Here is a 27,204-nt window from a genome sequence, read left to right as displayed (position 1 = left end):
AAAGGAGAACATCAACTCTTAAGTAAGTACCCACCTTATCATGGTTAGGGGAAACTAAACCCTAGCACATGCAATATGGTGTCACCCCATATCTATAACCTAGAATTATGCCTTAAACCTAGCTTGTGTATCACTTGGGTGATCACAACTAAAACCTAAGCCACAATCGAATTCTAAACCATGTGCCATTAGGAAAATATAATCATAACCCTAGAATTGCTCACTAGTTAATGCTCATGCTTAAATTTGGAGCTTAAGAATAACCTAGTGCTAAACCATATGATTAAACCATGGTAGTGATCAACCACCTATCATTATAATTAAGACCAAACCATGATGGGAGTAATGTTTACTCCAAGTCATTCAAGGTGTTATTAAATATAATCCTAGTGCCACCTTTGAAATATGGTTATAATAAAATCTACAAAACCTTAACAAGCAAGAGCTCACATAAAATTATGTGCAAGTGACAACATTCCAAAATAAGAGGTCAAATCCTTAGACACATTTTAGAACATGAAATCATGCCATTAAAACCACCTTCTTATTTGCAATTCAGTAATAAATATTACCATGAAATTGTTTCTTGCAAAGTAATATCAAATAAAACCTACATATCACTAAGTGAGAAAAATAACATTGGAAAATAATTTAAATATTTTCAAGATGATATTCAATTCATGTCAATAGTAATATTTAAATCCAAATACCAATAGTAATTAAAAAACCAATGTTTTAGTACATATTAAATTTGTTAATACACAACAACAATCTTTAAGTGCCTGGAATGAATATTACTTGAATTCAATCAACCAAATTTACAAAATATGATTGAATTCAAAATAGTATTTAAATTAACAAAATAGAAAACAGAAAAAGGAAAACTGAAATAAAAGAAGATGTAGAAACAGGCTTACCTGGCAGATCCGAGTAGCCCAGCAGCAGCCTGCCCAGCAGCCCATCAGGCACCAGCCCAACACAGGCCAGCTTGGCCCAAGGTAACCCTTCGGCCAAAATATCAGGAGGCGTCGTCCTCATCCCCTTCCTCCCGCATGCCGGCCAGCACGACGACGTGCCCTTCCTCCTCTCTCTCGCTGTCGACTTCCCAGGGCTCCAATGCGTGACGAGGCATGCCACCGAGCCATATAAGTACCCTGGACGACGAATTAGCTCCGTTTCCCCTCTTTCCTCTCCAAGTTCATCCATGCCGAAACCCTGGCTCCGCCAGTCTCCATTACCGCCGGCGATAGAGGCCTCCCCGAGCCAAGCGAAGCATACCACCGTGACCGCCGCCATCGACAAGCCCAGTCCACGGGAGGAATTAAGCTGAGACACCCGAAATCGACGTCGGCAAGATCATCTTCTCCGACACCGACAGCTGCGAATTCCGGCAAACCAAGCCTCCCTGAGCTTCACCGAGCTCACCAACAGCCTCAGGTCGATCTTGCACGTCTCTGGAGCTCATTATTTCGAGTTATTGATGCGCATAGCTAGCAGTAGCTAGATGGCCGGAGTGCGCCGCCGCGGTACCTCACCGCCGGGCATGCTCCGGTGACCTATTCGGAGCGGCGCTACCACCACGAGGTTCGCCTCATCGCCCTCTTTCCAACGGACCTACGCATGTCCCCGCGGGAAACCGGCAACACCGACGACCATCGTCACTGCCCGCTGGCCACCGTGAGCCTTGCCACGTCGGCGCTGCGTGGCAAGTGACGTGTACATAGCCCCACCAGTCAGGGACTGTGTGGGTAGGCTGACCGTGTAGCTTTAGTAAATTCTCGTTTAAATTTAAAGTTCATTAATATCTGAAACTTTGCAGATTTATAGAAAATTCGTTATAACTCAGAAAAATATAAATAAGATATCAAAATTCTTATAAAGATAAGCTCTATCCAATAAAAATATAAAATGGAATTTTTATTTTTAATAAAAATTCAATTATTTAATACTTGTTATTTAAGCCTTTAATTTTAATTCTAAATTCAAAACAAATTCAATAATTAGTAAAACTTTTCAAAATAAATAACAATCATCAAGTGGATAAAGAAAACAAGAAAACTAATTTCCATTTATCATTAACTTATTAAATCCTTATTAGAAGGATTTAAACCCTGATTAATAATTACCTTAATTAATTATTCATTAAAAATAATAAAATGTCAAATCCAATATTATTTTTATTTCAAAGTTATTACTAACTCAACTTGATAATGAAGTTATTAATCATAGAACTATATGGTAATTAGGAAACCCTAATTCCTTATCAAATGATATTACAACCTCATCATTTCATGTGAAACCTAAAACCCTAATTCAATTAGTAACCCTAGTTCCATTACTTCATATGAACCCTAAATTGTTCCCAAACCTAAAACCCAAGTAACATGTGATCATGTTACTTTATTAGTAATCATAGGTTCATATTTAGCATGAGAGTGGATTTGGTGACCGCGTGTATACGTGAGCACGCATCCATTACCGTCCGATTTGCTTTTAGATTCTTGCTGCGCGCGGAGATGCTCACGGCGACGACACGGCGTCTATTAACTTTTTCTGACCGACTCTTGTGGAACACGCGGGGCGGGCTTCTGGTTCGTCTAACATCGTTCCCGATCGCCCCTCAAACCAGCAGAACCGAATTGATCCAAGCGAGCGTCAAGCCAGCTAAATCCAATCCATCTGCGCGCCGCCGCCGGAACCCATCGGCAAACCTCACGGAGGCCGGCCGTAGGTCCCCAGCAGAAGCACCATGCCGCCCCTAGCAAGTAGCTCATCGGCGTCCACACACATGCTCAACACCACCGAGCAGAGCACCATACCGCCGGCAACGCCCAGGACCATAGCTAGCACCTCCACGCTCGGGGCACCTCCAGGCGTCGCTGGCCGCTCCGGCACAGCTCGCCGGCAACATCGTCTTCTCGCCAACAACACCATCTCATCTCCTCGGCAACGTCGCCTTCTCGTCGGTGGCTCTGTCTCAGCTCGCTGGCAGTTCCGCCTGCTCCCAAGGTTGCTGAGCCGCCTGAACCCGTTGCGCCACACAAAAAATGGTGCTTCCAGATCTTGATTTTAGTCTGATGTTGTATGTACTAAATCTCACAGATGTTGATGATCAAACAATCACTAGGAGTTTACAGTAAAAATCATTTACATGCAGTCAAACTCTACCTATCATTTCTGAATTTGCTACTGCTACAGATTTATGGAGTAAAATCTCTGCTGCTAAGCAATTCCCATAAATGCAGAGTTTTCTCAATCATAGGTCAAACCAGCCACACCTGAACTGGCATTTGGTCCTCCTGCTCTACTTGTTCAGTCATCTCACCAAGGTAGTATGGCACCTACAGAAACCGAAAAATCATAGGTCCAAACTCTGGGTGTCCATGAGCAGGCTCTCAATCCCAATCAGCGCTTGCACTGCAGGCAAAATGTTTGAAAAATCAGGAGGACAAGACTAATCCAATATACAGACATTGTTCTTGGTTCGACTGATGAAACATCAGCATAGCCATCAATTCGGAGTAAGCAAAACATAGAGATACATGGCGACACTGACCTTCGCTGTGGACGCCCTTGGAGGATAGGAGGGTGCGGCAGGGCAGGACAACTGCGAGAAACACCATCGCTGACATTAGGAGGGAGGCGGGGGCGCCTCCATTGCCTAGAGCGTGGCGGAGGACCGGCGGACGAGGAGGGCAACGCCGCAGCCGACGACCATGGCGAGGGAGGTTGTGAGCAGCGCGAGTAGCCTGCGGTAGTCCCCCTCGCCCTCGGTAGGTGGGGCGCGGCCTGTCAGCAGCGCCGCCAATTGGTCCAGCACCGAAGCCGTGGAGTCCATGGCGGGGCGAAGAAGAGCACGACCCGCTGGCTGCCGTCTTGGAAGTCGCCTCCGGGAGCTTGTCCTTGACGTTGAATCGAATTCAGTCGCCGTGGTAGAGGTGCGTGCCAGGGCAGGATTCAAGCGCCGTGGTAGAGGTGCGCGCACGGCAGCCTCCTGGCCGCCTCCCCGGCCTCGATGTCGTCCTTGCACACCGCGCACTGCGCCGCGCCGCCGGACTCGGCGACCGCCACCGTCGGGAGGCCCTCCACGGCGGCCCTCGCCGCCGCCCGCCCGCCCTTGGCCGGGGGATCGTGCTCCGCCTCCGCGGCGAGCTGCCCGAACAGCGCGTCATCGTCGTCGTCGTCGAGGAAGTACGTGTCGACGCCGGCGCCGTCGTCGTCGTCGAGCAGGAGGCTGCCGAGGCTGTTGGCGGCGAGGAGCACCTCCCACTCGAGGCTGCGCACCGCGGCGGCCTCGAACTCGCCGTCCCCCCTGCCGGCGGCGACCTGCTCCCACTCCTCGGCGTCGCTGAGCCCGAGGCCGTCCCACCGCTGGGGGTGCGCCTCCTCGTGCTCCTCCAGCTGCAGGCAGTCCCAGCAGAGCGGCAGGCCCGCCTCGTCCGGCACCGCCCCCATGACGGCCCCGTCCTCGTCGTCGTCGTGGAAATCGAGGCCGAGGAACGCGGCGGCGGGTTCTTGCTGCGCGGCGGTACCTCACCTCGACCGGCGCCAGCACCTTTTGACCCCAGAGGCTCGATTTTGGCCGCTGCCCCTCGAGCTACCGTCGACGGAGCACGCCAAAGAGCAGCTGCAGAGGAGATTGAGGTTTTTCTGGGCGCCACGGCGAGGGGCACTAGGGAAGGTGGAGCAGGTGAGAGGATAAGGTTGTGCTTCAACCTTTTTTTAAGGAGATCAGCTGCGTTATCAGTTAACGGACGAGCCACACCGTCAGACACGTGTCGATCATTGGATGCGTGCTCACGTATACACCTGGTTACTAGGTTCTTTCCCTATTTAGCATCTCAATGCTTGTTCAAATCCACATAAAATATGGGTGTCCCATGTGTTCATCTTCATCAGACCTAGATAATCAAGTAGAGTCAACCAAGTGTAAAACCTAGAACCTATTACCAAAGCCATCATCATTATTTATCCCTATTTAGCATCAGACCATTGTGATGAACTCTATATAGCAACCAAGCTTAATATTTGGCATCAATTGCCATACACCTAAACCCTAATAGTGTAACATGTTTATAAACCACCTTATTTAGGAACCAATTATTCTCTACTTGATGAATTCAAAAGAAAAACCTACACAACCTCAACCTTAATTGTAATACTTCTTATTACTTAAGAAGTATGTTCTTCAAAAGTTATTCTTTTGAAGAAAATAAGGAATCATCATCCATCCTGCCTAATAGGACCTATAGCCAATAACCAGCTATCACCAGCAAGGTATACCAACCTTAATAGCAACTATTTATAATCAATTGCTCAAGATGCCTAGGCTTAGCTCAATCCTTACAAGTTCTAGCTTTTGATGAACCTAACTATGTTGTGATCCATCTAATCCTTATTCCAGAAGCTACTTGGAACCATAGTCAACCATAGAACCCCACCAACCTAATTAACATACTTGTTCTTTATTAAAGAACATGTTCTTCTAAAGTTATTCTTTTGAATTATATAATAAGTAATCATCAACCATGTACTATAGGACTTAAAATCGACAACTGCTCTTTACTTATTATATAACTAGTATTCCTTGGTGTGTATGATTGTTACTAAGCATTTTACCACTTGCTTATGATTCTAAAATAACACAACCCTGAATGAGAACCTTGTTTGTGACTCACTCTAAAAGTGCAACAAACCCTGAACAAATCATTACCACTCACTAATCCTAAATCATCGAGATTAGGTCACGCTTAGAGCGATTGCATCTCATACTTACGCATTATTGCATCCTTGCCAATATTTTAAACATCGTCCTTACCGGACGATGATGCTATTTCAGAATCTGGAGTTATTGCGTATCGAAGACCTTGCCTGCATAATCTTGCAGTAAAGAAAGGCAAGTTCATCACTTGCACATGTCATTTGAGTATTTTTACCAAATTACTTGCAAAGTACTATATTTATCACTATTGCATCAAAAGCAAAACCACTACTTTCATAACTATGAATATGATTATGTGGTTGGCAATGGAACCATGGATTGTGTTGATATGGTGGAGGTTCCATTGCAAGGGTTTATATCCATCTAGGATTAAACAACAAATGTCGTCCAGATGATTCTTGTGCCGTAATACCCGTGTTAACCATAAGATCCGGAGTGGGACGTAATAGTCAATTGTATTTCCACCTCTCGTACATCAACGGATGCGCTTATCGTAGACACTTGACCCAGGTTGGGCAAGCGGTGGGGTGGGGATCCCATTCTAATTCCCCACGGTAAGTGGTCTATGATGGGTTGCGACTACCGGCGAAGGAGTTTGGTTAACGAGTCCCGGATCGTTGTCGTGGTCGGGGTCCATCCTTAATTGGTATAAGAGGACCGGCGAGGACCCGTGGTCGGGGTATGCAACAAAGGGTGGGTGTATGAGGTAGCGGAGGAATATGATTGGCTATGACCTTATACCGGGCCTCACACCAAAGGAAGTGTGGACGAGCTCGCGACTCGGTTGGCACCAAGGTTAAGATCTCTTATGGGTAAAGCAACACACCTTTGCGAGTGTAATGAATCGTGAACTGTCACTCCTCGTTCCGGGATTTGGAACTGCGAACGCTGCCGGAAAGGAACTCCATGAAGTTCTAGTAAACCGGTGAAGGCCGACGGACATAGTTCTTCCGAATAAAAGTAACCTTTTGAAGAAATGGTTATGAAAACCTCGCATTGGTATTAGACTTTCTGGTCTAATGTTGTAGCTAGTGCATTAAACACCTCTTTCCTATAATGAACTTGTTGAGTACGCTCGTACTCATCCCACTCTTAAATCCCCTGCTTAGATATGGAGGCATCGAAGGAGGATCTACAGTACAACTCGAAGACCGAGGAATCAACAATTACTTCAAGGGACAGAAACCTGTCAGAAGAGTCAAATACCACATCTATCATGGAGTAAACATAGACTAGAAGTAAAAGGGAATTAGATTCCTTAACCTAGCTCCTATTTAGCTAGAATCTATTCATAGCCCCTATAACTAGTCAACACCTCTACAAGTAGAGTTAGTAATAAGATTAGACTACAAGTCGTTCTTCTGGAGTTTATTTGCATTTTTACCTCATTGTAAAGTAGGAGGCTGTGATGATCTTATGTAACAGAGTCTGTATGTAATTCTATAGACATGCCTTGGACCCGCATATGTTTCGTTGTACCACTCTGAGCGATGTAATACTAGTGGAACGGTGTTTCACTGGTGTTATGTCAGACTTGCATACTACATCATGCAGTGGTATGCCGGGTCACCACAGTTGGTATCAGAGCAAATGCTTTGACCTTAGGATTAAAACCCCTTAAAGGAGACCTATAGGATTGGTAGTGTCTATAGGAAGTTGTCTTAGGTGAACTAAATATTCTTATGACTTGAGATGGGTATTCACTTGAGAATAATGAAGGAGATATGCCCTAGAGGCAATAATAAAAGTGGTTATTATTTATATCTTTATGTTTATGATAAATGTTTATATATCATGCTAGAATTGTATTAACCGAAACATTAGTACATGTGTGATATGTAGACAACAAGAAGTCCCTAGTATGCCTCTTAAACTAGCTTGTTGATTAATGGATGATTAGTTTCATAATCATGAACATTGGATGTTATTAATAACAAGGTTATATCATTATATGAATGATGTAATGGACACACCCAATTAAGCGTAGCATAAGATCTCGTCATTTAGTTATTTGCTATAAGCTTTCGATACATAGTTACCTAGTCCTTATGACCATGAGATCATATAAATCACTTATACCGGAAAGGTACTTTGATTACACCAAACACCACCGCGTAAATGGGTGGCTATAAAGGTGGGATTAAGTATCCGGAAAGTATGAGTTGAGGCATATGGATCAACAGTGGGATTTGTCCATCCCGATGACGGATAGATATACTCGGGCCCTCTCGGTGGAATGTCGTCTAATGTCTTGCAAGCATATGAATAAGTTCATAAGAGACCACATACCACGGTACGAGTAAAGAGTACTTGTCAGGAGACGAGGTTGAACAAGGTATAGAGTGATACCGAAGATCAAACCTCGAACAAGTAAAATATCGCGAGACAAAGGGAATTGGTAATGTATGTGAATGGTTCATTCGATCACTAAAGTCATCGTTGAATATGTGGGAGCCATTATGGATCTCCAGATCCCGCTATTGGTTATTGGTCGGAGTGAGTACTCAACCATGTCCGCATAGTTCTCGAACCGTAGGGTGACACACTTAAAGTTGGATGTTGAAATGGTAGTACTTGAATTATGGAATGGAGTTCGAATATTTGTTCGGAGTCCCGGATGAGATCCCGGACATCACGAGGAGTTCCGGAATGGTCCGGAGAATAAGATTCATATATAGGATGTCATTTTATATGAAATAAAATGTCGCGGAAGGTTCTATGGAAGGTTCTAGAAGGTTCTAGAAAAGTCCGGAAGAAACCACCAAGGAAGGTGGAGTCCACAAGGGACTCCACCTCCATGGCCGGCCAGCCCTAGATGGGGTGGAGTCCCAAGTGGACTCCACCATAGGGGGCCGGCCACCCCCACATGGGAGGTGGGAATCCCACCTTTGGGTGGGAGTCCTAGTTGGGCTAGGATTGCCCCCTCCTATGGAAGGTTTTGGTTTCGGGTCTTATTCGAAGATTTGGACACCAACACTTGGGTTCCACCTATATAATGAGGGGCATAGGGAGGGGGCCGGCCACACAAAAGCCACCACCTTGGCCGCACCCCTTGGAGGCCGGCCACCCTCTCTCCCCAAACCCTAGCCGCCCCACTCCTCCTTCTTCCCCGCACGCTTAGCGAAGCTCCGCCGGGATTCTCCACCGCCACCGACACCACGCCGTCGTGTCGTCGGATTCAAGAGGAGCTACTACTTCCGCTGCCCGCCGGAACGGGGAGGTGGACGTCGTCTTCATCAACAACCGAACGTGTGACCGAGTACGGAGGTGCTGCCCGTTCGTGGCGCCGGAACCGATCGTGATCAAGATCTTCTACGCGCTTTTGCAAGCGGCAAGTGAACGTCTACCGCAGCAACAAGAGCCTCATCTTGTAGGCTTTGGAATCTCTTCAAGGGTGAGACTCGATACCCCCTCGTTGCTACCGTCTTCTAGATTGCATCTTGGCTTGGATTGCGTGTTCGCGGTAGGAAAATTTTTGTTTTCTATGCAACGTTATCCTACAAGTGGTATCGGAGCCGTGTCTATGCATAGATGGTTGCACGAGTAGAACACAATGGTTTGTGGGCGTTGATGCTCTTGTTATCTTTAGTTGAGTACTTTGCATCTTTATGGCATAGTGGGATGAAGCGGCTCGGACTAACTTTACATGACCGCGTTCATGAGACTTGTTCCTCGTTCGACATGCAACTTGTATTGCATAAGAGGCTTTGCGGGTGTCTGTCTCTCCTACTATAGTAAAGATTCAATTTACTCTTCTATTGACAACATTAGTATCAACGTTGTGGTTCATGTTCGTAGGTAGACTAGATCTATATCGAAAACCCTAAACCACGTAAAATATGCAAACCAAATTAGAGAGCGTCTAACTTGTTTTTGCAGGGTTTGGTGATGTGATATGGCCATAATGTGATGATGAATATGTATGAGATGATCATTATTGTATTGTGGCAACCGGCAGGAGCCTTATGGTTGTCTTTAAATTTCATGTTGAGTAGTATTTCAAGGGTAGTTGTAATAGTTGCTACATGGAGGACAATCATGAAGACGGCGCCATTGACCTTGACGCTACGCCGACGATGATGGAGATCATGCCCGAAGATGATGGAGATCATGTCCGTGCTTTGGAGATGAAGATCAAAGGCGCAAAGACAAAAGGGCCATATCATATCACATATGAACCGCATGTGATGTTAATCCTTTTATGCATCTTATTTTGCTTAGATCGCGACGGTAGCATTATAAGATGATCCCTCACTAAAATCTCAAGATAATAAAGTGTTCATCCTTAGTAGCACCGTTGCCAAGACTTGTCGTTTCGAAGCATCTCGTGATGATCGGGTGTGATAGAATCAACAAGTGCATACAACGGGTGCAAGCCGTTTTTGCACATGCGGATACTAAGGTGGCCTTGACGAGCCTAGCATGTACGGACATGGTCTCGGAACACGTGATACCGAAAGGTAGAGCATGAATCATATGATTGATATGATGAACACTTTGAGTGTTCGCCATTGAAATTACACCTTGTCTCGTGATGATCGGACTATGGTGTGGTGGATTTGGTTCGTGTGATCACTAAGACAATGCGAGGGATATTGTTTTGAGTGGGAGTTCACCTAGATTTTTAATTATGTTGAATTAAAATTTGAACTCAATTTGTCATAAACTTAGTCTAAACTATTGCAAATATATGTTGTAGAGATGGCGTCCCCAATCAATTTTAACCAGTTCCTAGAGAAAGAAAAGCTTAAGAGCAACGGTAGCAACTTCACCGACCGGTTCCGTCATGTGAGGATCTTCCTCTCGGCGGAAATCTGCAATATGTGCTTGATGCACCGCTAGGTGACCCTCCCGCGAAACTGAAACCGATGAAGTAAAAGCTGTTTACGAGACTCGGAAAACTCGGTACTCTCAAGTTCGATGTGCCATCCCGTGCGATCTGGAATCCGATCTTCAAAAACGTTTTGAGCACCACGATCCTCATGAGTTGATGAATGAGCTGAAAGCTATTTTTGAGACTCATGCGGCCGTGGAATGCTATGAAGCATCGAAACATTTCTTCAGCTGTATGATGGAAGAAGGCAGCTCCATTAGTGAGCACATGCTCGCCATGACCGGGCATGCGAAGAAACTCGGTGACTTGGGAATAGTGATTCCTAACGGATCGGGGATTAATCGTGTCCTTCAATCACCGCCACCAAGTTACAAGAACTTTGTGATGAACTACAATATGCGAACATGAACAAGGAGTTACCCGAACTCTTTGGTATGCTAAAAGCTGCTGAGATTGAGATCAAGAAAGAGCACCAAGTGTTGATGGTCAACAAGACCACCAGCTTCAAGAAACAGGGCAAGTCTAAGGGAAAATTCAAGAAGGGTGGCAAGAAAGCTGCCACGCCTCCTATGAAACCTAAGAACGGCCCTAAGCCCGATGCTCGAGTGCTATTACCGCAAGGAGAAGGGACACCGGAAGCGTAATTGCTCCAAGTATTTGGCGGATCCGAAGAGCGGCCTTGTCAAGAAGAAGAAAGAAGGTATATCCGATATACATGTTATAGATGTTTATCTCACTCGGTTCTCGTTCTAGTACACGGGTATTTGATACTGGTTCGGTTGCTCATATTTGTAACTCGAAACAGGAACTAAAGAATAAACGAAGACTATCGAAAGATGAAGTGACGATGCGCGTTGGAAATGGATCCAAAGTCGATGTGATCGTCGTCGGCACACTTCCTTTACATCTACCTTCGGGATTAGTTTTAAGCCTAAATAATTGTTATTTTGTACCCGCGTTGAGCATGAACATTATATCTCGGATCTTGTTTAATGCAAGACGGTTATTCATTCAAGTCTGAGAATAATGGTTGTTCTATTTTTATGAATAATATCTTTTATGGTCGAGCACCACAAAAGAATGGCTTATTTCTGTTAGATCTCGATAGTAGTGATACGCATATACATAACATTGATGCTAAGCGAATTAAACTTAATGATAATTCTACTTATATGTGGCAATCGTCGTCTTGGTCATATTGGAGTGAAACGCATGAAGAAACTCCATACCGATGGATTACTTGAATCACTTGACTTTGAGTCACTTGATAGATGCGAAGCATGTCTAATGGGAAAAATGACTAAGACTCCATTTTCTCGGTATGATGGAGCGAGCTACCGACTTATTGGAAATCATACATACCGATGTGTGCGGACCAATGAGTGTAGCATCGCGCGGTGGTTATTGTTATGTTCTAACCTTCACAGATGATCTCGAGTAGATATGGGTATATCTATTTCATGAAACATAAATCCGAAACTTTTGAGAAGTTTAAGGAATTCCAAAGTGAAGTAGAAAATCAACGTAACAAGAAGATTAAATTTCTACGATCCGATCGCGGAGGTGAATATCTAAGTTATGAGTTTGGCATGCATTTAAAGAAATGCGGAATACTTTCACAATTGACACCGCCGGGAACACCACAACGAAACGGTGTGTCCGAACGTCGTAATCGAACTCTCTTAGATATGGTTCGTTCTATGATGTCTCTTACTGATTTGCCGTTATCATTTTGGAGTTATGCATTAGAGACAGCCGCATTCACTTTAAATAGAGCACCATCAAAATCCGTAGAAACGACACCGTATGAATTATGGTTTAATAAGAAACCTAAGTCAGTCGTTCCTTAAAGTTTGGGGTTGCGAAGCCTATGTAAAAAAGTTACAACCGGACAAGCTAGAACCCAAAGCGGAGAAATGTGTCTTCATAGGATACCCTAAGGAAACTATAGGGTACACTTTCTATCACAGATCCGAAGGCAAAATCTTTGTTGCTAAGAACGGAACCTTTCTTGAGAAAGAATTTCTCACTAAAGAAGTGACTGGAAGAAAAGTAGAACTCGATGAGATTAATGAATCTATACTCGTTGATCGGAGTAGCGCAAGTATCGGAAAATGTACTCGTACCGCCTACACCGGCAACAGAGGAAGCTAATGATAATGATCATGAAACTTCGAACGAGGAAACTACCGAACCTCGCAGATCGACAAGGGAACGTGCCACTCCTGATTGGTATGATCCTTGTCTAAATGTCATGATTGTGGATAACAATGATGAGGACCCTGCGACGTATGAAGAAGCGATGATGAGCCCAGATTCCAACAAATGGCAAGAAGCCATGAAATCCGAAATGGGATCCATGTATGATAACAAAGTATGGACTTTGGTAGACTTACCTGATAGCCGAAAGGCTGTCGAGAATAAATGGATCTTCAAAAGAAAAACAGATGCGGATGGTAATATTACTGTCTATAAAGCTCGACTTGTCGCAAAGGGTTTCCGACAAATTCAAGGAATTGACTACGATGAGACTTTCTCACCCGTAGCGAAGCTAAAATCTGTGAGGATTTTGTTAGCAATAGCTGCATTTTTCGATTATGAGATTTGGCAGATGGATGTCAAAACGGCGTTCCTTAATGGAGACATTGAGGAAGAGTTGTATATGGTACAACCCAAAGGTTTTGTTGATCCTAAAAATGCCGACAAAGTATGCAAACTTCAGCGTTCAATCTATGGACCGAAGCAAGCATCGAGAAGTTGGAACCGACGCTTTGATAAGGTGATCAAAGACTTCGGGTTTATACAAGTGTCATGGAGAGGCCTCGTATTTACAAGAAAGTGAGTGGGAGCTCGTAGCATTCCCGATATTATATGTAGATGACATATTATTGATCGGGAATGATATAGAACTATTAAGCAATGGTAAAAGGTTATTTGAATAACGAGTTTTTCAATGAAAGACCTTGGTGAAGCATCATATATATTAGGCATCAAGATTTATAGAGATAGATCAAGACGCCTAATAGGACTATCACAAAGTACATACTGGACAAGATTCTAAAGAAGTTTAGAATGGACGAAAGTAAGAAAGGGTTTTTACCTATGTTACCGTGCAAGGTCTTGAGTAAGACTCAAGGACCGGCTACGGCAGAAGAAAGAGAAAGGATGAATCAAATCCCCTATGCTTCGGCGATGAGGCTCTATTATGTATGCCATGCTATGTACAAGACCGGATATAGCACATGCTCGTTAGTTTGACTAGCAGATATCAAAGTGATCCAGGAATGGAACACTGGACAGCGGTCAAGAATATCCTGAAGTACTTGAAAAGAACTAAGGATATGTTTCTTTGTTATGGAGGTGACCAAGAGCTCGTTGTAACAAGTTACACCGATGCAAGTTGGAACACTGATCCTGATGACTCTAAGTCACAATCTGGGTACGTGTTTATATTGAATGGTGTTGCAGTAAGCTGGGCAAGCTCGAAGCAGTGCACGGTGGCGAAATCTTCAACAGAATCGGAGTACATAGCGGCTTCGGAGGCTTCATCAGAAGCGGTATGGATGAAGAGGTTCATTGTAGAGCTCGATGTGGTTCCTAGTGCATTGGACCCATTAATCATTTATCGTGATAACATGGGTGCCATCGCCAATGCACAAGAGCCAAGGTCACACAAGAGGCTGAAGCATATCAAGCTGCGTTACCACTCGATTCGCGAGTACATCGAAGATGGAGAAGTAAAGATTTGCAAAGTACACACCGATCCGAATGTAGCGGATCCGTTGACTAAAGCTCTCCCTAGGGCAAAGCATGACCAACACCAGAATGCCATGGGTGTTAGGTATATTACAATGTAATCTAGATTATTGACTCTAGTGCAAGTGGGAGATCGAAGGAGATATGCCCTAGAGGCAATAATAAAAGTGGTTATTATTTATATCTTTATGTTTATGATAAATGTTTATATATCATGCTAGAATTGTATTAACCGAAACATTAGTACATGTGTGATATGTAGACAACAAGAAGTCCCTAGTATGCCTCTTAAACTAGCTTGTTGATTAATGGATGATTAGTTTCATAATCATGAACATTGGATGTTATTAATAACAAGGTTATATCATCTATTATATACTAAAAGCAAAATAAGGGGGTTTAAATAGAGACACGAGGTTAATCCACATCATCTAAATTATTTTTAGTCATTGGATCTATAATCTGTGACCAGGATTTAATAAGAGATAAATATTTACGTACGCGTGCATGTGTGACATGGACGTGAACTTGACATGTTATATTCCTTTCTTGATAAAATATATAAACCACCACGGTTAGGTGTATCAATTTTTTTTCCATGTGACACAAGGAATTCTAAGGCACGTAAAGTATAGTTTAGGAAATAATATACAAACTAGAGTCTCCTTCCTATACACGTAACAGATATTCTTTCCTTATCCGTAGGAGTCCATTTGGCCACGTCTAAGTGAGGTCACGTTTAGGTCAGTTTTTGAAAAGTTTAGCTGAGTTATATCTGTGTACTATACTAGCGTAGGACATGTCGTGAGTTTAAATTTACAAATCAGAATTCAGTTTTTTAGTAACTACATGCGTCATTGACATGTCCGAAAAAGCTGAGCGAGAGTGCCGGTAAGGAGGACACATTTTGCATCGAGTTACTGATGTAATCCTGCCGTCGAGCCCAGAAGAAGACGATGGTAAAAATTAAGCTAAATAGTGTGAAGTGATTTATACTATACATGAATTGAGTATAGAAGATCATAAGAAAAATTATTACCACTTCATCTCGAGAAGGATGTAGCAGATTTGTCTAAATTCAGATGTATCTTTACACTTACACTAAATATTGTACAGATACATCCAAAAAATTTAAAAATTGTGACATCCTCTTCGGGATGGAGGCACCACAAATTAGAGAACTTGTATGTATGATATACCAAAGAAGATTATCCATAAATACTAAGCGCGGATCTTAGTCCACAATTATTTAGCTCGAACGTTGGATACCAAGTTTTTCTCCATAACATCAGTTGTAGGTAATACGGTCGGTCATTGCTCCAATCACACACTCACGATGACCACATTATAACGTGTGTTTGCCACACATACATGTCGTCGGGTCTATCTCAACTCATTCTTAAGCAGTTGTTATGATTAAAGGGTGTAATTGGTTCCCAAGGGTAAATAAGTTCTATATTAGACAAATTATATTTGATAGGGTGCAATGTTTCGAAGAAACATGTTTAAAAGTCTATAGATGATTCAAAATACATTATTATAAGATTTTGGATTTAAAGCTGACCGCCATGTTTGGGTACTTTTATTTACGAAATTTTCCAAATGGTAATTTCAAGATACACGTTTTCCACTTCTAAGCTGATCGATTAAAAATTATGGTTATACTGATTCGGGCTCCGGGTGAAAGTGTACGGCGCGGTAAAATAAACAACAATTATATTATTATGGCTAATTTATTCTTATTTTAATACTGTTTTGCGTGGATTTAAGTGATTTTATCAAAATTTCCACATTGGCATAAGGATATAGAATCATGACAAGATTGCTCCATGTACCTTAAGAGTTAGTTTTAGAGAGATAATGTGAACAATGTTGGAGTCATTATTTGGAATCAAAATAAGTGATATATAAGCAATCCGCTTACATAGTTGGATTGAACACAAAAGAGGGTAATCATAATATATACATGGATGTGGTTCATAGTTATTTTATTAGAGAGAACAATGATGTAAGTGTAAGAGAATCAATAACAGGATGTTGGACCGTCACGAAAAAAATCCACTAACGCAAGGTTACACCTTCGATATCCAGTCAACAAATTAGCGGACTTTTAATTACCAAAAAATAAAATATAAATTATATAATATGTGACATGGTATTATTGGAAATGTCATTGTAACTATTCTTCACAAATCAAAATGATTCAAAAATAATATCACAAATATGATGTTTTACTCACATAATTTTGTGGGAGAATTTCAAATTTGTCTTATTTATGGCACCATAAGTTTACATCATCAAGAGATTTAAACTATTAAATATGATGCCCTCGCATTGGCGAGGGCCACCTTGCTAGTTATATGAATGATGTAATGGACACACCCAATTAAGCGTAGCATAAGATCTCGTCATTTAGTTATTTGCTATAAGCTTTCGATACATAGTTACCTAGTCCTTATGACCATGAGATCATATAAATCACTTATACCGGAAAGGTACTTTGATTACACCAAACACCACTGCGTAAATGGGTGGCTATAAAGGTGGGATTAAGTATCCGGAAAGTATGAGTTGAGGCATATGGATCAACAATGGGATTTGTCCATCCCGATGACGGATAGATATACTCCGGGCCCTCTCGGTGGAATGTCGTCTAATGTCTTGCAAGCATATGAATAAGTTCATAAGAGACCACATACCACGGTACGAGTAAAGAGTACTTGTCAGGAGACGAGGTTGAACAAGGTATAGAGTGATACCGAAGATCAAACCTCGAACAAGTAAAATATCGCGAGACAAAGGGAATTGGTAATGTATGTGAATGGTTCATTCGATCACTAAAGTCATCGTTGAATATGTGGGAGCCATTATGGATCTCCAGATCCCGCTATTGGTTATTGGTCGGAGTGAGTACTCAACCATGTCCGCATAGTTCTCGAACCGTAGGGTGACACACTTAAAGTTGGATGTTGAAATGGTAGTACTTGAATTATGGAATGGAGTTCGAATATTTGTTCGGAGTCCCGGATGAGATCCCGGACATCACGAGGAGTTCCGGAATGGTCCGGAGAATAAGATTCATATATAGGATGTCATTTTATATGAAATAAAATGTCGCGGAAGGTTCTATGGAAGGTTCTAGAAGGTTCTAGAAAAGTCCGGAAGAAACCACCAAGGAAGGTGGAGTCCACAAGGGACTCCACCTCCATGGCCGGCCAGCCCTAGATGGGGTGGAGTCCCAAGTGGACTCCACCATAGGGGGCCGGCCACCCCCACATGGGAGGTGGGAATCCCACCTTTGGGTGGGAGTCCTAGTTGGGCTAGGATTGCCCCCTCCTATGGAAGGTTTTGGTTTCGGGTCTTATTCGAAGATTTGGACACCAACACTTGGGTTCCACCTATATAATGAGGGGCATAGGGGAGGGGGCCGGCCACACAAAAGCCACCACCTTGGCCGCACCCCTTGGAGGCCGGCCACCCTCTCTCCCCAAACCCTAGCCGCCCCACTCCTCCTTCTTCCCCGCACGCTTAGCGAAGCTCCGCCGGGATTCTCCACCGCCACCGACACCACGCCGTCGTGCTGTCGGATTCAAGAGGAGCTACTACTTCCGCTGCCCGCTGGAACGGGGAGGTGGACGTCGTCTTCATCAACAACCGAACGTGTGACCGAGTACGGAGGTGCTGCCCGTTCGTGGCGCCGGAACCGATCGTGATCAAGATCTTCTACGCGCTTTTGCAAGCGGCAAGTGAACGTCTACCGCAGCAACAAGAGCCTCATCTTGTAGGCTTTGGAATCTCTTCAAGGGTGAGACTCGATACCCCCTCGTTGCTACCGTCTTCTAGATTGCATCTTGGCTTGGATTGCGTGTTCGCGGTAGGAAAATTTTTGTTTTCTATGCAACGTTATCCTACAAATAACCCTGACACACTTGAGTCAACCTTTCTTACTTATCTTTCCTAAGAAAAAGTTAGTCAGCTAATCCTAAACATAGCGCACATCATTAAGTCTGAAAACAATAGATGAGTAGATCACAGTTGGTATACAATACACGGTAGTCCAAAGAGAGGATACAACCATAAGGAAGATATCCTATTGGAAGAGGTGTACTAACACTTATTGTGTGGCTAAGCAAGAGTTAATCAAACTTGTCATAGGAGTGATAATAAGTGATTAAGATAAGTACATAAGGAAGGTATCTTACTAGAAGATGTATACCAAGACAAGTAATGGGTAAGTAAAAATATCCCAACTTGTGAAACATTTGATAGTAAGTGGTAAATATAAGTTAGATGCAGTAGTATACACCATGATGAGTCAATCATGGGAGGTAAGAAAGAGAGATAGGAGTAAAATATGCTTACTTACAGGGTAGAGTTGTTAATCATATATGATTCACCTAAGAATCGTTATGTGAGGGACTAGAACATCATAAATACTTAGAAGGAGTACAATAAGAAGTTAGGTGTTCACCAATAGTGCAGGAGTTGTGTTCCAAAACCATGGGAAGTGTGCCAAGCACATCATGACCATAGTCTTATGATAATATAAACACTTGGAAGTATAGGAGCTATATTTCCATAGTATGTGTTTAGAGTAGACATGTTAGAACTAATTGTATCATAGGAAGTAGTCCTCAATAGCACGTATATATGGTATACTATTTTGTTAGTACTTCCAAAGAAAACTAGGTTAACTTCAACTATTCCAGGCCACTTTGTTTCAAATTTATCTCCTTGCAAATGTGCAATTAAGATAAATGATGAGACAAATAGTAGAAATCCACTTATTCGTGCTAAGTATCACGAAATAAACCTATCTTATGTGGTGTTATATACTCACTCCGTTCCTTTCTGTAATGCCTATTGTTTTTTCGCAATTGTTTCAGAATATAAGAGGAAAGCTGTGTTTTTTTGCAAATAACCCCTTCCACCGATTTGTTTCCGTCCAGAAAATCTGAAAAGAATATGTTCACGTTGACAAAATCTGGTATGCAATCACGTAGAGAAAATCTGGATGTGAGATTAGGAAGGAGTAGATCACGCACGCGTCTGTTAAGGAAATAGCAAATACAGATCACGTGAGATTAGGAAGGAGTAGGCCGCGCATAGGGAGCAGATCACGTCTCCGATCTGTTTCCAGTTTCCTTTTTTTTCTCTCAAATGGCGCTGGGGGTTTTGTGTCAATAAATTTGCTTGCGCTAATTTCCGTGCCAAAAAACAATAGGCACTATAGAAAGGAACGGAGGGAGTACTACACATCAGAGCCTGATGTTTAGAGATGTCTTACTCAACTATTTTATTCAGGCTTATGATGGTGTGTATTATAAACACAAAGCTGAATCTTCTTGGATTTTTATTGGATTTTCATTGTTTGACTAGATCCATACATGAAGTTTGACTTTGATATGCAAATGCATGTTGCAATATCAAGTTCTTACTTGATGCTATAGATCTAGAGGGTAATGGTATTCGTGTGAGGAAGTGACGAATTCTAAAGATTCTGAAGACAAGATGAAGGTTCATTAGAAGAAAGGAGTAAAGTTGTGGGAAGCAACCACAATATTCAGAAGGAAGTACCAACCAAAACTCATGCTTTACCTCAACAGAGGAGTACTTTAGTACATAGGAAGCATGAAGGTGAGAAATATGATGACTGTGGAGTAGTAGAAGTAGAACCATAGTCATTATGGAAGAGGGAATGCATGGGAAATCACTTAGGATACTATATTCATAGTGTCAGCTAGTGGTTTTCTTGCAAATAAACCCTGGAGAAAGGAAGATGATATATGAAATCATAGCAGATATAAGAAGACCATAGTTGATATCAGAAGACCACAGTTGGTATAGGATCAATACTGCGAGATAATGTAGAGGATGTCCCGACCAATTGGTCAAAACCTATAATAGAGTCCATTTTTAGATAACAAAGAGCCATAGTTGGTATCAAGTAGTCCGTAACTAGATTATTTGTACCAAGAAGTGGTTAACAAATAAAACTTTATTAGCCAAATGATTATGACATATAAACATTCAGTCGAAGGATTGCCATTGGAAGTCCACAATTGAGTGGATAAACCACAAAGATTCTTCGTGACACTTTTAGAAAAGTACAACCCATAAGCTAGACCTAGACCAATATTCGAACCATAAGTCTAATGGTTGGAAGAAAAGGAGTTGAAGACCATAAGAAAACTCTAAGGGGTAGAGTAAAGATTGAGTTGACTGTACACTAACTCAATATTTTGAGAAAGATAGATGAAGAAGGTCTGAACTGAGAGGAAGTTCGATCTTATTTTCATAAGATTGATGAACAATACTTTCAGAAGGAAGTCAGACCAGAAGCCGAGGTTCATACCTCGAGGGAGTAAGAATTGGACTATAACTTGAGAAAGTGAGTAGTATTTACTCAGAAGTGCTAAAGCTCAAGTAAGTCAAGCATAAAGAAGTTGGACGAAGGAAATACAATAGGCTCAATAAAGCTCAAGATGGCCAAAGACTGAAGAAGATTGACCATACCAAAATCAGATACTATTTGAAAGATTCCTTTTATGGAACCTAAAGAACCCAAAATAGTTATATGTATCAACTATAAACCATGATTGGATGGACTAAGAGAGTCTAATCCATCATTAGGGAAATAAACCATCACGGCCAATTCCATAGTAAATACCTTACTAAGTACCATTATTGCAGTTTTGGTAGTAAGGGAAAACAAAGGCCTATTTACCAATGAGGAATATGTTATCAAATTAGTTTCAGTTAAGACTGGCAGCACCAGAATAAGTCCCAATCATTGAATCTTCAATGGGAAAGGAAACACGATTATGATATTGAAAGAAATCATGGAATTGAAGTAAGAAGCCATGGCTCAGAGACAGACACTATTGGATTCCAGGAAGAATCTGGACAAGGGATATATTCAATTATATCCAAAAGGATCACCAGGGAGTTCGAGAAAAGTTGTAGTCTATACACGTCAGATCCACACTCCGAAACGTGAGAGAGTTCAAACTTCCAGGATGAAGTTTAGTTTAAGGGGTAGAGACTGTAATATCCCAGGTATTGGGGTTACAAAAAATAGAGGAAACAGATGTGTGCATTGTATTCATGCATAGAAAATCTGGGGAATTTTCGCGCTTTAAAGTAAAACAGTCATAGTAACTGAAGTTTCACTTGACCTTGATGGAATTGAAGTAGCTCATCAAGTCCAGTGCTATAAACCTCAATGTGACTTTGCTAAAACCTTGTTTTGGGTAGAGATAATTTGATCTAATGGGTTAGATCAAATGGAACTAAAACCAACACAACACTTTATTCAATGATCAATTGCTTCATCTTATGAAAGCTCATAACATGGTATTCTTTACCATAACATCTAAACAACTATTCAATTGGAAATAAAGTAACAATAAATGGAGAAACCATTCTTCACTTATATTTTCCATGTCTTTAACAAATAAATATTCCTACCATGAACCTCATGGAAATCATTGAACTAAACTTTGGAATTTAACACCAACACAAGCTTATCATTAAACCCCAGAGATGGGAGAGGTCTATAACCATAAAATAGATAATAATCAAACTCTAAGTTATTAATACTTAAAAGTTAAGAAACTACACTTGAGGTATAATTGAATTCACTTTAAAACTTATTACCAAATATGGTAAAACCCAAGGACCTAAGTGCATAAAAGCCACACATTCTAATTTTATTCATAACTTATTAAATATGTGCAATATCACAAAACTAAATTCGTTTACATTATGAATTATAGTTCAAACTATTTGAATAAAATAACATATGAGTACTTTGAAACTCATATGATCATGCCTTGGTGAAATCAACAATCACCATTCAAAATTGGGGTATAATCTTTGTCTTTGACATTCTGATCCCAATTATAATACAAATACAATCACATATGATATAGTGACTCACCCACAAGCATAAAACCCTTCACAAGATATTTAGTAACAAAAGCCACTTGGCTATCCAAAAATAAATCACATGAGAGGATAATACCAAAGCCACATAGGTTGAAAATATCTACATAGCTTGCATCCTAAGCAATGCCACCTCATCCTTAAAGGATTGCTATGGATGAGAGCACGACAACCATGCACCTTACTCATCAAATTAAAACAAGAGTCATCCACCTATGTGTCAAGATATTAGAGCATGTCCAAGCCTATAAAAGGAACCCTCTACAACATCCATTTCACCATTTTGCACCATGATGCAAGAAAACCAACACATTGAGCCACCCCATAAAATAGTTAGGATCAAGATGAAGTAGCTAGGAGGTGGAGACATACCACAAGATGCAGGTTTATCAGAATTCCTGAAGAACAATCTACAGAAGATAGCAAGGTAGAAATTCTAAGGAAGACCACATATTTAGATAATCACATCATCATTCCTTGAGTAGAACCTTAGATTATAATCCAAGTCCTTGTGGAGTGAGAGGGGTAATTGGTACAACCATATCTAAATATTTATAGTAATAACTTAGGAAGCCAAACCTTGATCATTATAAATTGTGTAGTGATCATAAACCCTAAGAACTTGAAGTAGAAGATATAAGCTCATAAGTAAAGCTTAGAGTTAAAGCCTATAATATATATGGTGAGAAACCATTCATCATTATAACCAAAGTTAACTATAAAAAGAACTATAACAACTTTAGTTACTATAACAATAGATTAGGGATAAAATAGAAATCTATTTGTATAATATAAAACCAACTCCCAAGTCCTTAGTAACTAAAGGAGAACATCAACTCTTAAGTAAGTACCCACCTTATCATGGTTAGGGGAAACTAAACCCTAGCACATGCAATATGGTGTCACCCCATATCTATAACCTAGAATTATGCCTTAAACCTAGCTTGTGTATCACTTGGGTGATCACAACTAAAACCTAAGCCACAATCAAATTCTAAACCATGTGCCATTAGGAAAATATAATCATAACCCTAGAATTGCTCACTAGTTAAAGCTCATGCTTAAATTTGGAGCTTAAGAATAACCTAGTGCTAAACCATATGATTAAACCATGGTAGTGATCAACCACCTATCATTATAATTAAGACCAAACCATGATGGGAGTAATGTTTACTCCAAGTCATTCAAGGTGTTATTAAATATAATCCTAGTGCCACCTTTGAAATATGGTTATAATAAAATCTACAAAACCTTAACAAGCAAGTGCTCACATAAAATTATGTGCAAGTGACAACATTCCCAAATAAGAGGTCAAATCCTTAGACACATTTTAGCACATGAAATCATGCCATTAAAACCACCTTCTTATTTGCAATTCAGTAATAAATATTACCATGAAATTGTTTCTTGCAAAGTAATATCAAATAAAACCTACATATCACTAAGTGAGAAAAATATCATTGGAAAATAATTAAAATATTTTCAAGATGATATTCAAATTCATGTCAATAGTAATATTTAAATCCAAATACCAATAGTAATTAAGAAACCAATGTTTTAGTACATATTAAATTTGTTAATACACAACAACAATCTTTAAGTGCCTGGAATGAATATTACTTGAATTCAATCAACCAAATTTACAAAATATGATTGAATTCAAAACAGTATTTAAATTAACAAAATAGAAAACTGAAAAAGGAAAACTGAAATAAAAGAAGATGTAGAAACAGGCTTACCTGGCAGATCCGAGTAGCCCAACAGCAGCCTGCCCAGCAGCCCATCAGGCACCAGCCCAACACAGCCCAGCTTGGCCCAAGGTAACCCTTCGGCCAAAATATCACGAGGCGTCGTCCTCATCCCCTTCCTCCCGCATGCCGGCCAGCACGACGACGTGCCCTTCCTCCTCTCTCTCGCTGTCGACTTCCCAGGGCTCCAATGCGTGACGAGGCATGCCACCGAGCCCTATAAGTACCCTAGACGATGAATTAGCTCCATTTCCCCTCTTTCCTCTCCAAGTTCATCCATGCCGAAACCCTGGCTCCGCCAGTCTCCATTACCGCCGGTGATAGAGGCCTCCCCGAGCCAAGCGAAGCATACCACCGTGACCGCCGTCATCGACAAGCCCAGTCCATGGGAGGAATTAAGCTGAGACACCTGAAATCGACGTCGGCAAGATCATCTTCTCCGACACCGGCAGCTGCGAATTCCGGCAAACCAAGCCTCCCTGAGCTTCACCGAGCTCACCAACAGCCTCAGGTCGATCTTGCACATCTCTGGAGCTCATTATTTCGAGTTATTGATGCGCATAGCTAGCAGTAGCTAGATGGCTGGAGTGCGCCGCCGTGGTACTGTCGGGGGGAAGACCCCGGGTAGGGCAATGGACGCGGAGCAGCCGGCTAGAGGTTGGCCGGCTCGTGGCAAAGGCCGGCTGAGGAGCAGCCGGCTGGAGCCGTGGCCGGCTGCTTCGGAAGCCGGCTGGCTCTAAGTCCTAGTCGGCCCGGCTACGGCCATCCGCGTCGTAGGCTGGGCCGGCTTCTACAAGCCATATCCGACCGGGGTCTATACCTCGGACCGACTCGAGGCCGGCGAGTCTTGCATGAGAAGGAACTCGGGTAGGTGGTCCGGGTTCGAAGGTCCACGCCGACCTCACTTTCCGTGAAGCGCGGGGCACCGTAGAGCAACAGTGCCACGCGGCGGACAGAGCCATCATCGCCTACGACGGTCCGTACCGGCTACAGGACATGATGGCGACAGGGACACCTCCTCGCCATGCCGCTGACCCCCTCTGGCGGACGGGACAGGCCACTACGCCTCAACGGCTCCATGACGTCAACGCCTCGGGAAGGAGCGGAAGCCGGAGCCGGCCAAGCCGGCTAGTAGACCATAGGGACTTCTATGTAAAGTGCCAGCGCCTATATAAGCTGGGCTACCCCCCTCGTGCGGGGGACGATCGGTCATTCTTACTTCACTCTAGACTTAGCGCTACTCGAGGAGAGAGACCTTCGTCTACCTTAGCCTCCCCGAGCAGCCGGACACAGCTCTAGGAGCACCATTGTATTGTGTGACTACTATATACACTCATAGCAGGAGTAGAGGTGTTACCTCCATCGGAGGGCCTCGAACCTGGGTACGTCGCCGTGTCGCTCGTGCCCATACCCGCATCCGGATACCGCCGTGAGACCACTAGGAACCACTTCGATTAGCCACCCTATGGCATATGCCGTGACGATTCCACGACATTTGGCGCCCACCGTGGGGCCTTCAGCGTCCGCGGCCGGTGTCTTCATCCGGACGGGCCTCACCATCACCACCGGCGAGCGCGTCGCTTCAGGCTTGATCTGGAGATTCGGCTCCCTCGACTGCATCAGCGACAACGCTGGTTGCTTCGCCGATCGGCCATTCCCTGCCGGCGGCAACATCATCGGCTTCGGCGGCTTCGACGTCTACGTCGCCACCGTCGCCCCACCGCGCTATCCGCGCCAGATCCTGCGCTGCGCAAGCCCTCCCCCTGGAGCCGGCGCCAGCCTCACCGACGCCAGCCCCTGCATCATGCACGAGGTCATGGCAGCCGGCGACGAGCAGCCCACCAAGTCCACGCGCATCCGCGGCCCCGACTTGGAGCGCAACGTCGGCGGGCACGCGTCCGCATCAGGCGCAAAGCCGCCACCACCACCATCCCGGCTGGAAGAAGTCCGGGCGAAGCTGAGCACTCCGCTCACAACCGGCGCCGGCGCCGACGCCGCCACCGTCGAGGCGGACTCGGAGGCGCACCGCGTGCTCCTCCTCAAGCTGCATCGAGGAGCTGGCCGCCGCTAGCGCCGGTGGGAGATCACCCGCCGCGAGTACAACCGCGCCCACGGCCTCACCCCGGCGGCGGCAACCCCGGCCGAGCCGGCCGGATCCGCCGCGAAGGTCGCGACCTAGGCGCCGAGATCGACCGCGACGGCGCGGACGCGCCGGCTCCGTCAATGGAGCTGCCCCTCTACAACACCCCCGACAAGAACATGCTCGCGGCCGAAGCCGCCGCGAAGAGCTGCACCGCCTCGAAGGCGAAGAGTTACGCCGCCAAACCGAGCGGGTGACTGAGCTGGTGAAGGCTGCCAACCGGCAGTCGAAAGACCCCAGGTACGCCCAAGATCCTAGAGCTTCTCACGCTCGTGGTGCCGCAGGCAACGCCAGGGACACGGCCGAGTCCATCTCCCCAGCGCCAAGCCGGCGCAACGACTCCCGCGCCACGCACGCGAGCTCAAGCCGGCCGAGCCGCCAGCCAGGCGGCGGCAGCAGCCGCAGCCGGCCTGCACCAAGCCAGAACCAGGAGCAAGACTCCGAGCCTCGACGCCCGCACCGGCCGGCTCCAGAAGCCAGCAGCGCTCGCCAGCCGGCCCGCTCCCGGCTGGGCCCGCGCATTGAGCCGGCGGACGCCCGAGATCGCCTCGATCGGCTGGTCGAATCCCGCATTGCGGAAGAAGAGGGGCCAGCCGGCCCAAAGTGCTTCGGGCCCCGCATCGCCAACGAGCCCATGATCGACGGCTTCCAGCTCCCGCGCGACACCCCCAAGTACGACGCAAGCATCGCTAAGCCGGAGGACCGGCCGCCGGACTACTCCACCGCAGTCGGCATCGCCGAGGCAACAATCGCCGGGCGGTACGCTACTCCCCCGATGCCGGTCGGCTCCGCCCGCACTCGGCTCAACAACCCGCCGCCCGGCAGCATCAACGGCTGGCTGGATTTCGAAGAGGCCTTCATCGAAACTTCACCGGCACCTATCGCCGGCCGGGTCGCCCTCAGCAGCTTGAGATGTGCAAGCAGGGCCCGGACGAGACGGACCGCGCATACCGACGCGGCCGGTGCGAGATGCGCAACTCCCGCGAGGGTGTGCACGAGATCCGGGCCATCGGCCTTCTTCATGGGAGGCTGCCGGCCCAACACCATGCCGTGTGGC

The 27,204-nt window shown here is 44.2% G+C and overlaps 1 pseudogene; it reads right to left on the bottom strand.

Moving 5' to 3' along the window:
• Nucleotides 1–3,792: 3,792 nt before the first annotated feature.
• On the bottom strand, nt 3,793–24,119 carry LOC124707949 (annotated as a pseudogene).
• Between the last annotated feature and the right edge of the window lie 3,085 nt (nt 24,120–27,204).

Source organism: Lolium rigidum, chromosome 1 (genome assembly GCF_022539505.1).
Source record: "Lolium rigidum isolate FL_2022 chromosome 1, APGP_CSIRO_Lrig_0.1, whole genome shotgun sequence".
NCBI classification, from domain to species: domain Eukaryota; kingdom Viridiplantae; phylum Streptophyta; class Magnoliopsida; order Poales; family Poaceae; genus Lolium; species Lolium rigidum.
Note: the sequence above shows the minus strand (reverse complement) of the source record. Positions and strands in the feature narration are given on the sequence as shown.